Consider the following 13,593-nt stretch of genomic DNA (forward strand, 5'->3'; position numbering starts at 1 on the left):
TGCTGCCTCTCGCGGCGGTGACGGCCGTTGCCACGCCAACGGCGCTCGCTGTGCGCGCCTTACGGAGAAGCCGGCAGAGGGGGAAAGTTTGGGTCCGCCATTAACGTTTCGAGTCGTTTATACTTTAAACGAAGTGTGCTTTTAAAATAACAATAACCCCCCAAAAAACCGCCTTTCGCATCTCTCCCCACACCGCTTTCGCTCGCTCGCCCCGCCCCCACAGAAAAAGTGAGACAAGCCCACGGAAGCGCGCATGCGCCATGGGGGCGGTATCCGGTACTCAACCGCTTTAGCCGCCTTTTTTCCCTCTGCCTTCTGCGCCGTAAGGAAGGGACGGGCTGCGGAGCATGCGCATGCGTAAGGAGGAAGGAGCGTCCAAGTCGCTCATGGAAACGAGAATGGACCGGCGGAGAAAAAAAAAAGCAGTGCGCATGCGTCTTATTCCCTCCAGGTTAGCTCGTTCAAACTTAAACCGGCTAAATCGTTGGGTAGCTTTCGTGTTCGCGCATGCGTAGATGGTTTTGGCTGTGATGGGTGGTGAGGCTTTCCGATTCACCAATACTGTAATTTAAGGTCTCGAAAGCAGCTCGATGGTCTCAGGGTTTACTCTGAAGTAACACCCCCCAGATTTCAACAGGGCTTGCTCCCCTAAGTATACGTGCAGGTCCTACTTAGAACTAGGTCCCATTGAGTTCAGCAAGGCTTACTCTCAGGTAAGTGCAGCTTTAGGCTGCAACCCTGTGCACGCCAGTAGCTCAGACCTAACCATGCCTGCTCAGAAGTAGGGCCTGTTGAGTTCAATGGGGTTTACTCTCGGGAAAGTGGGGTTAGGATTACAGCCGTACTCTGACACTCAGTGGGACAGACTTGAGTAGACATGCTGTGACAGGACAATCCTATACAAGGCTGCTGAATTACCGTAATAGCTCTTCAGATCGTAGAACAAATGCCAAAACTTCAAGGAAAAAAGGAGGTGGGAATATTTTCTTAACATTTCTGCTCCTGTTACCCTCTTTAGTAGAGGTGCATTTAGTTTCTTCTTTTGCCTGAGTCTGGAATTTCCTCCTAAGGAGACACAGTTGGCACCAGGTAGAGTTCCCTCTGTTCTTCCAGGCATTTTAACATTTTCCATTTTGGGAAGATTGCTGTTGGTTCTAGTTTATTATTTAGTTGTTTGGGCTTTGATTTGTTTTTATCTCTCCTTTTTTGGCTGATTTTAAATTGTACCTGTGTTTTGCATGAATTAGTTCTTTTTCAAGCTTTGTCTGATTTTTTTTCCTCATGAAGGGCAGTCAGCAAATATTTTTAAAGTCCAGGGTTCAAATACCCACTCAGGCATGAAGCTCACTGGATGACCTTGGACCAGTCAGCATCTTTCAGCTTAGCCTACCTCACTGGATTATTGTGAGGATAAAATAGGGAGCGGGATGTATGCCATTGCCAGTTTGTTGGAGGAAAGGTAAGATATAAATGTAATAAAATAATTTGTGTGTTCACTTACTTGGGTTTAAGTCTCATTGAAATCAACAGGACCCTGCTTTTCATTCAAACAGGCTCCCTGTATCTTAACAGGTCAGTACCAAACAAAAAAAGTTTACAGTCTTAACAGGCATGACACAAAAGGAATAAGGGCTGGAGAGGGAGGAGGCACATGAGTCGGTTGATAATGTTGCTATAATTTATTGTGTGCATGTAGTACATTTGTTACCATTGGACAGGACAGCCTCTGCTCACAGAAGCCTTCAAGTACATTGCTGATTTATAAATTTATATATTGCAACACCCAAGCAGTGTGCATAAAAGCAATAAAAATTCAACTATTTTCAATAATGTTTCATTTAAACTGAGATGGAAACAAAACTATATAGCACAAAGAAAGCTGAACAGCACTGAAAATTACGTGCCAGTCTAGGAAATATTTGGTATACATAAATGTTTCTAAGCGGCAATTAAAGGTGAATACTGTCTCCGCCTTACAAATTGCTTAAGGGCATTCCATAGGTTGGTGCTGTCACCAAGAAGGTCTGCTTCCCTTTTGTCAACAAGTGACAATCAATCAGCAGAGTCTCCTTGAAACATCTACCAGGGATCTGCTAGCTGGTTTGCTACATACGGTATTGGTGTTGTATAGAAGGTGGGTTATCTCTGTACAGTGTCTTCTAAGTAACAGTGGTAGGAAACAAAATGTTTTATGAGTAGGTGAACGAAGGAAAGTTTCTGGGGGAGTGCCAGCAAAGAACTTAAGGCTAGGGCAGCAGGAATTGGAGCCAAGTTTCTCAAAAATTAATACAGTTCGGTACAGCTGCATGATTATGAAAAGGCACCATTAATATAGAGAGACCTGCCAGCGATGCCTCATTAATGGAAGGTAAGCATGTTAGAGGATCCTTGGGTTTTATTTCAGTGACTTTCTCCTTTCGCCTTTGTACTGCTGAACCTTGAAAATGTAAAGAGCTTCAAGAATTTTTGAAACAAAAACTCCTGACAGGGGTTAAGTGCTCATTAAAATTAATAGGACTAGCAAAGGAGGTTGCTTCCAAGAAAACAAAAATCTGGGAACATTTTGGTCTGAATAATGACTGATTTCACTAGTAAATGGAGAGGTGAGCAATACAATATTTTTCTGCAGTCTTACCCCTTTTTCGCTTAAGAATTTTTATTTATTTTTTTTTTAAAAAAAAGGTATGAGGCATAACCTCTCAAAAATGGTTAATGTTTGAGTCTGGCACCCTGATCCTATATATTTGTATATGCTTATCAACCTACAAATATCCCAGAGGCATTGGAATAATACTGATTATTTTTTTAAAAATAACAAAATAACATGCCACTTTCCCCCTTGATGTAGGATCACCCAAAGCGGCTTACAAATATAGAAGCAAACAGAGACCCAATAGCCAAAATGCAAAAGATCAAAGAGCCATGCAAACACAGTGAAGTATCATTGATACATAAAAGTGGCAATAGAATCAAAACCGAGCTTAAAAGGGGGGTATTTTAAGTTTCCAGTACATCTCCCATTGCTAGGAGGTCAGAACACTCAGGAAATAGGAGGTAGTGCTCCTTCCCTGAGTTCTAATGTTTCCCTTCAATGGTGCTTTGCAAGCAGAGGTGACTTGTGCAAGGAGGAGGCACAACCAATTTTGCCATGGGCCTAAGCAACTTCAAGCATCTTGATAGGCCTGATTTGGGCTGCGGAGGACACTAGGATTGCATTTAGCCCCTAGAGCCCTCCGGCCTTAAATAACTTCCTGTTGTCCTAACCCATCACATAAATCAGGACAAAACCTCCTGATGATAGATCCTGTTATCTACGCAAGAGCTATGCTTTCTTTCTAAATGCCTTACATCCAAGAGTTCTAACCACAGAGGGCCTTCTCGGTGGCTGCACCCCTGTTATGAAACACCCTTCCAACAGGGATCCTTTTAGCATCTACAACACTGCCTTTAGCAGTAGGTAAACACTCCTGTTCAACCAAGCTTTCTGATTATTCTGTTCTGCATTACTTAGAGGGCATATCTGTTAGCGTAGTTTGCTTATGCTGGAACAGCTTTTTGTGTTGCTTCTGTTGCTCTTTTGGAGACATTGTTCCTAATCTGGTGATGGTCATTTTTGTTTTTGTTTGAAAATGGTTTTTCTTTGCATGAGCTGCCTTGAGTACTACGGTGTATCAGAAAGACAGCACAAACATACTGTCCAGTGGATAGGAAATATTTGTTTTATTTAGCAAAATGTTATACTGCATAATTAAAAAGAATCCGCTCAGCGATTTGCATAAAATAATCTAGAACTTTCATAAGAATTTGGCAATAAAATCAACAGTTCTAAAAACAATGAAATAGAATAAAATTACTGGTCTGGGTACAGGGTTGTCTAACAAAACTTTTTAGCAAGCATCAAACACAATGCAGCTAAGGTGCCTGTCTAATTTTAATATTGCTATGTTTGCAGTGCAGTTGATAAGCGCCAGGGCAATCTCAACTTGGATGCTGCTTCTGCTGCTGAATAGCTCTGACTCAAATCCAGTGTGCACTTTCATACCATTACTGACTTTGACTGTGCTGACAGCGGCAAAATCTTTTGCCAGTGAGCAAGCGGGGCTTGTCCACTTGCAGAATTGAGACAGGAAGTAGCAGATGTTTTTCTTCTGAGTAGGATCTGTCAAAAACTGTACAAGATATCTGAATCTGTTTCACTTCTGATTTTTGTAAGCTGCTCTGGAATTTTTTTGAGCTAAAAAGCAAGGTAAAAAAATCTTCCAAATAAAGAAGGGAGCAATCATGACTCCCACCCACCCAGCCCAGTGGGGCTTTATTTAGTACAGGGGTGACTTCCACATCTGCAGCTTGGCCAGAGATGGTAGCCAGGGCAGAAGGAGGGTAGGAAGTTTAATCGGGCCCAGTGCCATTATGGAATGGAAGTGAGCTCAGTTTTGGATCCACCCCCTAAAGATCATGTAAACTCACAGCTAAATAACTAGGCTGCATTGTTATTTGCATCTTTTGTTGGGTTGTACTTACATGCTTTCATTAAAAAAAAAAAATCCCATAGAAGGATTGTCTTTAAAATATTCCTAAATAGCAACCTTCCCCAACCTGATGCCTGCCAGATGTTGTTGGACTGCATCCCTCATCAGCCCTAGTCACTATGACCCATGGTCAGGGATGATGAAACTTGTAATCCAAATCGTTAGGAAGGCTGTTAGTGGCAGGTCTTTGGAGCAGGGAAATGCAGCAGGGTTGACTTACCACATTTTGAAGTAATACACATTTGCTCTCCCCCCATTATATTTAGAGGGTTGTATGCAATATTAGTCAAGAGTAGACATATTGAAGTTAATTCACATGGCTAACGTAGATGCATTAACTTCAATGGGTCTACCTCTGAGTAGTAGGTAGCTGGATACAAGCAGGAGTCTACAGTTGTTTAACTGCACATCTGTGTCATCCTTACATCTTGTAATACATCCTGTAAGGTTATTATACATTTTGTGAAGAATTTTCTTTTCTCTGTCCAGAAACTACTGCTGATTACTTTCACTGACTTCTATTGTGTGTGTGTGTGTGTGTGTGTGTGTGAGAGAGAGAGAGAGAGAGAGAGAGAGAGAAGCAGCAGTTTCTCTCTCCACACAGTTCATAAATTTATAAACCCTCTTTCTTGTCCCTCCTTTGTCATCTTTGTTTTGTTTCATTAATCCATTTGTCACACTTAACTGTCATGACTAATAGCCCTTGATAGACCTATCCGCCATGACTTTTTCTAATCCTTTTTTGTACTAGTGAAGACAGATGCAATATTTAAGGAGCGGTCACAGCGGATTCTTCACCCTTGCATGAGACCCTCTGCAAAATTTGCATAAGAAGCATATGTGCCAGTACAATGGTTCAGCCACTGGGTTTAACCCGCACCCCTTGCTTCAGTCTGGCACGTGAAGATTTATTCATTTATACTTTCATCCTTCATCTTAGTAAAGAACAAACCCACAAAGGTTTTAAAAAGATGCTCTTGGGGATTGTAGATGATGTAATGAAATAGCCAACCAGTGCCCTTCATAGCCAGCTCTTCTTTGGTTAAGAATGAATCATGCTGCCAATTTGTGGAACACATTTTCTAGAGCTCATGCTGGGAGAAAAAGAAGATAGTACCTTTGTATTGAATACTGTAATCTTGGAGTAAATTTTGAAGTACAAGAACTCATCATTGTAGCCCCTAAAGTCCTTAACCATGCCCCAAAGTCCAAAAATTCAGGCAGATGCGCTGATCCATTAAAACACACATAAACAGAGCAGCAGTATACAGCATTATACCCAGTTTAATTAGATTCATTGTCTGTGCTTTTGTTCATCAAGTATTGGGGAGTAAGCTCCATTGAACTCAGTGCTTCTTCTGACTGTACAAGTTTGAGATGTACAACAGGTGGAAGGTTAACAAAAGCTCTTCAGCCTGCTGAATTGCCACCTTTAGTTTTCCGTTAGAAATGCAAACAGGCTTGCAAAAAAACAACTAGGCTTGCTAAAACAACATTTAAACTACTAGTTTGAAGTAGGAACACTATGAAAGAAAAGGAGAGAAGAATCTAGCCCATGCTTGATTGCTTTTCCTCTCGTTCTCTGACTTTCTTGATGCTGAAAGTGTAAATCTCACCATATCTTACTCAAGTGTTTGTGTGTTTTTGTGTGTGTTTCCCTCTCTCAAATATGACTTGGCTGGAAAGTAGTGTTGCACAAAGGTACAAAAGTTGCTCTGCCACTTTTGCTTCTGGCCCTGTCCACTACTGGTGTGTGGCCCCTGGAAGGTCATCCAGGAAAAAATGTGGCCCTCAGGCTGAAATAGTTTCCCCACTACTAGTGTAGGCAATATTGGGTCAAACACACAAATAGCTTGACCTGGCATAAGGCAGCTTCCTGTGTTGCTTTGCTGCTGCCCCTGAGGAAAGCCCAGCTCCTATACTCTCCACATGTGCAGAGTGGCTGTCTACATTTCTGCATTGATAACATATTTCATTTCACATTGGACTCTTGTTAGATTGCCGTGTTTTGTTTAATCTAGCACAGTTTTTTAAAAAAATAAATTCAGGGTGATGTTTTCACCCAAACCTCCATATTCTCTCATATATATATTCAGAAACTGCTTCTGTTCACACGTGCCACAGGTCTTACATAACCCAGACAGGCGGTGGGAGCAAGTGCGTTGCTGTGACATTTATTACACTGAGCACGAGGCTTCTATTCTGGTCCCCCTCAATACCAGGTGCCACTCTAGGTGGCAGGTGGTAGGTTTTAATCAGCGGCTTTGCATTGCTTCATATGTTAGCCTTGTTATTTTTATCTCTTTTTGGGGTATGTTTTTGCTCTATTCCTTATTTGAGCAGCTTCTAAATTACTTGATAATTAATGCGGCAACTCGTTGCTTCCCCTGAATGCAGAGCCCGAGCCGGTGCAATCCTTTCAGTGACAGCTATTTATACGTATATGTGTGGCATGGGCTGTGTTTTCCTCCCCCATGTTTCAAAGCAGGGTACATCTCACTCCACCCCCAGTGTGTGCATCTTGGTTTCCCTAATATGCTTTGTGCAGCTTCCTGCATTGTGTCTGATGAGAAGCTCGACTCGGATCCAGATGGGGGGAGTGTTGCATTGCTCTGCTCTTGCTCCTTTCCCTGCGAAAGCCTTGCTATGCTGCAGCCAGATATCGCAGCCTTAATTACACCCGCTGTGCCTCCCAAATAATGTGAATTCATGTGGGGCGGCAATGTGAAGAGGTGCCTTACTGTGATTGCTAATGACTTCGGCTGCTGGTCAGTTGCATAGCTGCCCTCCTTTCACTTATGAGATTTGCTGCTGCAGCAGTTTAGCTCGCCAGTCTCCCCGGGACTGCAATTTATCCTGATGAGGAGCTTGCCTTTTCTGTATGGAAACAACAGTTAAGGCTCATCTTCACTGAAATCATAAGGGTAGGTCTCTGTATAATCTTATAGACCCTGCAGATTCTTGAAAAGGATTGAAGAGCTCAATGGACTAACTACATAGTAAATATTTTTCAAATAATAAAAAAAAGCATTGCCACTGGAGTCAGATGACCATTGTCTTTGCAGTGATTTTCCAGAATGTAAAGGTTGTGCAGAAACAAGCACACAGGCAAGTTCCACACTTGTGACATCAGTCCAGCATTCTGAAATCCAAACTAGTACAGTATATTATCTGACAAGGCCATATGGTTCTGGCCCAAGAGCAACTGGTTTCAGCCAGCATGTCTGGCAATGAGGGCTGATGGGACATGGAGTTCAGCAATATCTTATACCCTGTCTTATACTGAATCCTTAGTCAACAGAACACACCACTGTTAGATCCCAAGACTACATAGAGATGGATGCTGGGAGTTCTATACATCTTCCATGCAAAGTTCCTGGTTGAGAGCATCCAACAAATGATCCTGGGTGACTTCTTCACAATCTATTGTTTCTGTAGAACAAAGTGCCTGGGTGTCCAGAGTGAATGAAAGAAAAAATACACATGTTAATTGTGTGTGATTTTAGCAGACTGCATGGTGAAGCAGTTATTGAATAGTTGTGCTGGGGAGATAAGTCACTTTTCAACGGAATGAGATAAGCAATTCCCAAACACCCTCCGCTACTAGCTTAATTGCGGAAAGGTAGTCAGAGAATCTGGGCTGCTTGCAGGAGCCTGGAGGGAATGTGAAGAGGAACCACCACAACATTGTCCTAGAAGTGACAAGCAGCAGCAGCAATAACAACTCCAGGGACTCCTGAGATAACTTGAAAATACAAAGTGCACAAGCTTGTGTTTGCAAACCTGTGGTTCGTTCGTTCATTAGGAAGCAAGGGTTGTCTGTGGCTCCTTGTCGGGTGTTGGTTTGTAAGCAAAGCTGGCTTTGCTAGTGCATGATGTGATGGGTAAAAAGGAATTTAAACGAGGTAGACTGGCAAGAAAAGGAAGCACAGCTACAGCACCTGCCATGTCAAACAAAACGGCTATAGCCTTGAGTTGGCCGCCATAGGCTGGCCCCAATTGCACATCACTTTAGACCAGCCTTTCTCAACCTGTGGGTCCCCAGATTTTGTTGAACTACAACTCCCATCACCCCTAGCTAGCAAGGCCAGAGCTCAGGGATGATGGGAGTTGTAGACCAACAATATCTGGGGACCCACAGGTTGAGAACCGCTGCTTTAGACCATCACTAAAGCTTAACTATGGTTTAAAGAGCACACATGCTGGTGCATGAGACTCAAACTCTGGACACTTGTCCCTTTCCTGCTCCTGCCAGGAGCTAAGCAATGGTTTGGCTTAGTGTAGGTTAGAGTTCAGCTAACATCCTAAGTCAGGTTTGCAAGCTACGGTGGTACCTTGCTTCTAGAACTTAATCCATTTGGGAGTCCCAAAACTGTTTGAAAACCAAGGTGTGGCTTCCGATTGGCTGCACGAGCTTCCTGCACTCAAGTGGAAGCCACATTGAACATCCGGCTTTTGAAAAACATCCACAAACCAAAGCACTTATTTCTGGGTTTGCGGTGTTCGGGAGCAGATTTGTTTGGCAACTGAGCCTTTTGAGAACCAAGGTATGACTGTACTGCAGAAAGGTAGAATTCACATCTCTCCCTCTGCCCCACCCAGAAGAGCCTTCTGGATCAGGCCAATGGCCCATCTAGTCCACCATCCTGTTCTCACAGTAGCCAACCAGATGCCGGTAGGAAACCCCCAAGCTAGACCCAAGCACCACTCCATGGGTTTCAGAGCATAGCCATCATGGCTAGCAGCCATTGATAGCCTTCTCCTCCGTGTGCCTCCCGGAAGGCACGGAAAGGAACCTATTAAGTGTTTCTCATCCCTGCATGGTTGGGGCAAGGACAAAGTTTTGCCTTGCTGCGGTGCTTGAAAGAATACAGGGCCTCTTTTTGCGTCCTGTCAGCTTATAAAGCCAAAAGGGAGTCCCTGATCAGGTCATTTATCTTTCTTAACTTTTTTTCTAAGCCTTGAAAATTGTCAAATAGGGGAATGTCTCTTTTGATCAGAGTGCATGATACCTTCTTACTGTTAATCATTGCTATCTCCTTCCTCCTCCTGCCAAGCAAATTGGTATCCAATGCTACTTTCCCATGCCTGTAATGATTTATTCATGCCATGTTTTAATTTCTCAGCAGAGCCAGGGATATTGATTGCTCAGCATGGTGACAAGGGGGAGGAATCCATATTCATTCTAGGGGGGGGGGGAGTATTTAAAGAATTCGTTGCTGCAAGAAAATAGCTAATGCTGCTTCATCATTGCTTCAGTGTTTACATCCTTTGAAGTGAATGTCACCATTCTGATAAGTTTCTTTTATTGCTGTTTTTTAATGGCTTTCAGCTGTCCCTTGATAACCCCCACACTTCTAGGACTTTATGCTGTGCTTACATTGAAAAATAATTCTGATGTCCCAGGTGGATACATTTCTTAGCTGGTCCGGGGCTAGGTACATCTACAATCCATTCTAGATCATGTTTTTGATAGCATGAGGCAGTGTGTAAGGAGCTACTGGCTCTGCAAGCGACCCCACCATGTGGTGGACAGTTGCATTGCAGGTGGCAACTTCTGAATAAAGTACTGTACAGTTATGTCCTGGACAAGAAAGAGTATAAAAGACTTCCTGTTCCAGCTGAGCTCTGCCTGAGGTCTACCTGAGTTCCAGGAAATTTCCTGAAAGCTTAGTTAATGTTGTTGTTGTTTTTTGGTCCTGATCCGTTCCTCACTCCTGTCTCACTGTTTATGTCAGAGGTCAGCAAACTTTCAGCAGGGAGCCAGTCCACTGTCCTTCAGACCTTGTGGGGGGCTGGACTATATTTTTTTTGGTGGTGGTGAGGAAATGAACGAATTCCTATGCCCCACAAATAACCCAGAGATGCATTTTAAATAAAAGCACATATTCTACTCATGTAAAAACACCAGGCAGGCCCCACAAATAACCCAGAAATGCATTTTCAATAAAAGGACATATTCTACTTGTGTAAAAACACGCTGATTCCTGGACTGTCTGCAGGCTGGATTTAGAAGGTGATTGGGCTGGATCTGGCCCCTGGGCCTTAGTTTGCCCACCCATGGTCTATATTCTCTTTCTATCTTGCTCTTTGTTCCTGGTTGGGCCTACAAGTCTTGGTGCCTGTCTCAGCTCAGATCACTGTTCATGGCTCAGTCCTGACATACAAGGTGAACATAGGACAGGGGTCTAGATTCAGGTAGGTATCCGTGTTGGTCTGACGCAGTCGAAATAAATAAAGTTTTAAAAAAATTGTCCAGTAGCACCTTAGAGACCAACTAAGTTCTGGGTATAAGCTTTCGTGTGCACACACACTTCTTCAGATACACTAAAACAGAAGTCACCAGACCCTAATATATAGTGGGAGGGTGGGTGGTTTTTTTCTCAGAAGGCTAGTAGGATATGGGTGATTGACTCAATGGGTATGGTAAACCTGTTGATGACTGTTAACAACTGCAATTAGTCCTGCAGGAAAAAGCAAGGGATAGTATGCAGATGGCCAAAAATACCTTTAGCATAGGACAGGGGTGACTCACCTGCACCCTGTGGTCAGTATCCAGCCCCTTGGAAGTTTTTTGTAGCACATATTTTAAAGTCATTTTGACTGTTCTCATAGGGCCCCCAGTGCAATGATACTTTGATTCCAAAAGGTTTTTGGGTGTCGCTGAATGTCTCCAGGTTTTTTTTTTAAAAAAACACTCTCTCTCTCTCTCTCTCTCTCTCTATATATATATATATATATATATGGAATATAATATGACCACTCCCAGGGAAGCCATGCTGAGATTCTGTAATGCCAAAAAGTTTTTGTTCTTAAAAAACCCCACAGTAATAAAAAATACATATTTTACTTGACCATTCCCATGGATACACCTGTCATTGACAAGGTCAGGCAGGCATGTGCTGCCAACAAGCACACCTCTGTGGACATGCCTATCACCAGATGTGCAAGGTTCACCTGAAAGAGTTTCAGGAGAATGGTTAGCTTGAAAGGGAGCTGTTAACCCAGCAGAACTGCAGCGGAGACTGAGACTTTTATAGTTAGTTCCTCACTTACCAGGTTTTCTGCTGGGTTATTTTGAGGGACAAAACTAGGGCTTTGCAAGGGGAAAGGCCCACTGCATTATCCCTACAAGTCCCCATCTCCTAGTGCTGCAGCAGAGATGTTTTAAGACTGGTGCTGTTGAAAATGTAGATCAGCCCTGAAGGCTACAGAAGTCATCCAGACGTCCTCTTGTGTTAATCTCCCGTTGAATATTTTGTGTTCATATACATATCTTACTGCATATCCTTTAACCAATATGTCTCACTGCATGTCTTCTGTCTTTTGCCTTTCTCGAACACGCTGGCGCTCATCCCAGTTAATTTTTAAAGAGTTGCTCTCAAAATATTGGAGACAGATGCTGCTCCGAGTCGAAAATGATTTGCTCTTGATTTTAATAAGTTCTTAAGAGCACACCAATTGTCAGATGCCCAGTTTCTGAGCATGTACTTAGCGTTGTGCTTGCCACGAGGTACCTTTCCCACTGGAAACTGCAGCGCTGTGTCAGACTCAATACAGTTTCTCAGCAGAGACAAAGGTAAATGTCAAATTTCACTTGTCGCCATGGTTTGACACCTGCCTCAATCTCTGCAAGGAATGTGCCAATCATCTTTACCCCTTTCCGGTTTGTTTCATTGGAAGGTGTTAACTCTGGTCAACCATTTGTCTGCGTGCATGAGCTGATTCTGTGAAAGGGGTGTGTGTGTGTTGTGTCAAGTGAAGAGGTGACCTCTGGCCTTGTTTAGCTAACAGCTAAAGATGTTTCCTTTCAAAGGGTACAGATGACTAGGAGATGCTTGCTCAATAAGCATTGCTGGCTGGTGGCCCATAGATAGTTTTACGTCTTACCTCCTGGGTTGGGGGAAATGTGAAGGAGAGAGAAGTTTTTGCAGCTGACTGAGGGCATCTAAGGGAACACTTTCCTCTGGGGGAAAACCTAATGTTCCTCTTAAGATGAGCAGTGCCTACATATTGGCCTGCTTTCCCATTCTCTCTCTCTCTCTGTCTGTGTGTGCGCACACACACACACACACTCTCTCTCTCTCACACACACACACACATGCAGGGAGATGGGGGAGAAATACGATTTTGTTCGCATTTTAATGGAAAACTACCCAATCCACACTGCTCAAACCAATATGTGAAAGAAGCACAGCTATCCTTGCAATTTGTACTTCCCCCATATTTAGTAGTGCAGTTCCACAGCCCACACAGTGTATATAAGAATGCATATATTAGGGACACGAGTGCACAAAAATGCATATGTTGGTGCAAATGGCAAATATGCATTTAAACGAGGGGAAACCACTTGCAGAAATATGTAACTCAATCAAGCCTGTGTACAATGATGTGCCTGTTGAAGAAATTCACAGTAGAATACTGTACTGATGAACTTTAAATAGCAACACCCGAAACCCCTCAACTTTCTGCAGAAGTGTGGAGAAACTGAAACGGACATATTTGTCCTTCCTTAGCGATACAGCTGTGGTTCTCCAACCTCACAAAGGAAACTGAAGAGAGGCTGTTCCTGGATTTTCCTACTGCTCAAGAAAGTGGGCAGCTCCTAACTAGAGAAGAAGTAGGACACTCACCCTGCCGCTCATTAAAGTGGGAGAGGGAATAAAAGTGAAGAGGATGGTTCTGTGACTGATAGAAAACTGAAATTTCATACACATCTCATAAAACATACCTGGATTACTTTATTTATTTAAATAAAGCTTTGAAAGATTGATATTTATATCTCTCTTGCTTGAAATATGCAAAACCCTTGGGGGTTCATTTGACTGCTAAAAATCTGAACTTATTTAAAGATAACTATGAGAAATGTTGGTTGGAGGTAAAAAAAGATTTGGAAATTTGGTCAAATCTAAAGCTTTCCTTGTTGGGCAGAATTGCGGTTATAAAAATGAATGTATTGCCAAAAATGTTATTTTTGTTTCAAACATTACAAATTGTGGATAAGATGGATTGTTTCAAGAGGTGGCAGAAAGATATATCTAGATTTGTCTGGCAGGGCAAAAAG

The 13,593-nt window shown here is 42.8% G+C and overlaps 1 long non-coding RNA gene across 1 annotated transcript; it reads left to right on the forward strand.

Annotated features, from left to right (window-relative positions):
* Positions 1–105: 105 nt before the first annotated feature.
* Positions 106–9,228, forward strand: LOC308596817. Its single transcript, XR_014012713.1, has 3 exons — positions 106–713; positions 1,288–1,459; positions 2,849–9,228. It is a non-coding gene; the product is annotated as an uncharacterized lncRNA (long non-coding RNA).
* Positions 9,229–13,593: the final 4,365 nt, after the last annotated feature.

This window comes from Podarcis bocagei (assembly GCF_964188305.1).
Source record: "Podarcis bocagei genome assembly, chromosome: 10".
Lineage (NCBI taxonomy): Eukaryota > Metazoa > Chordata > Lepidosauria > Squamata > Lacertidae > Podarcis > Podarcis bocagei.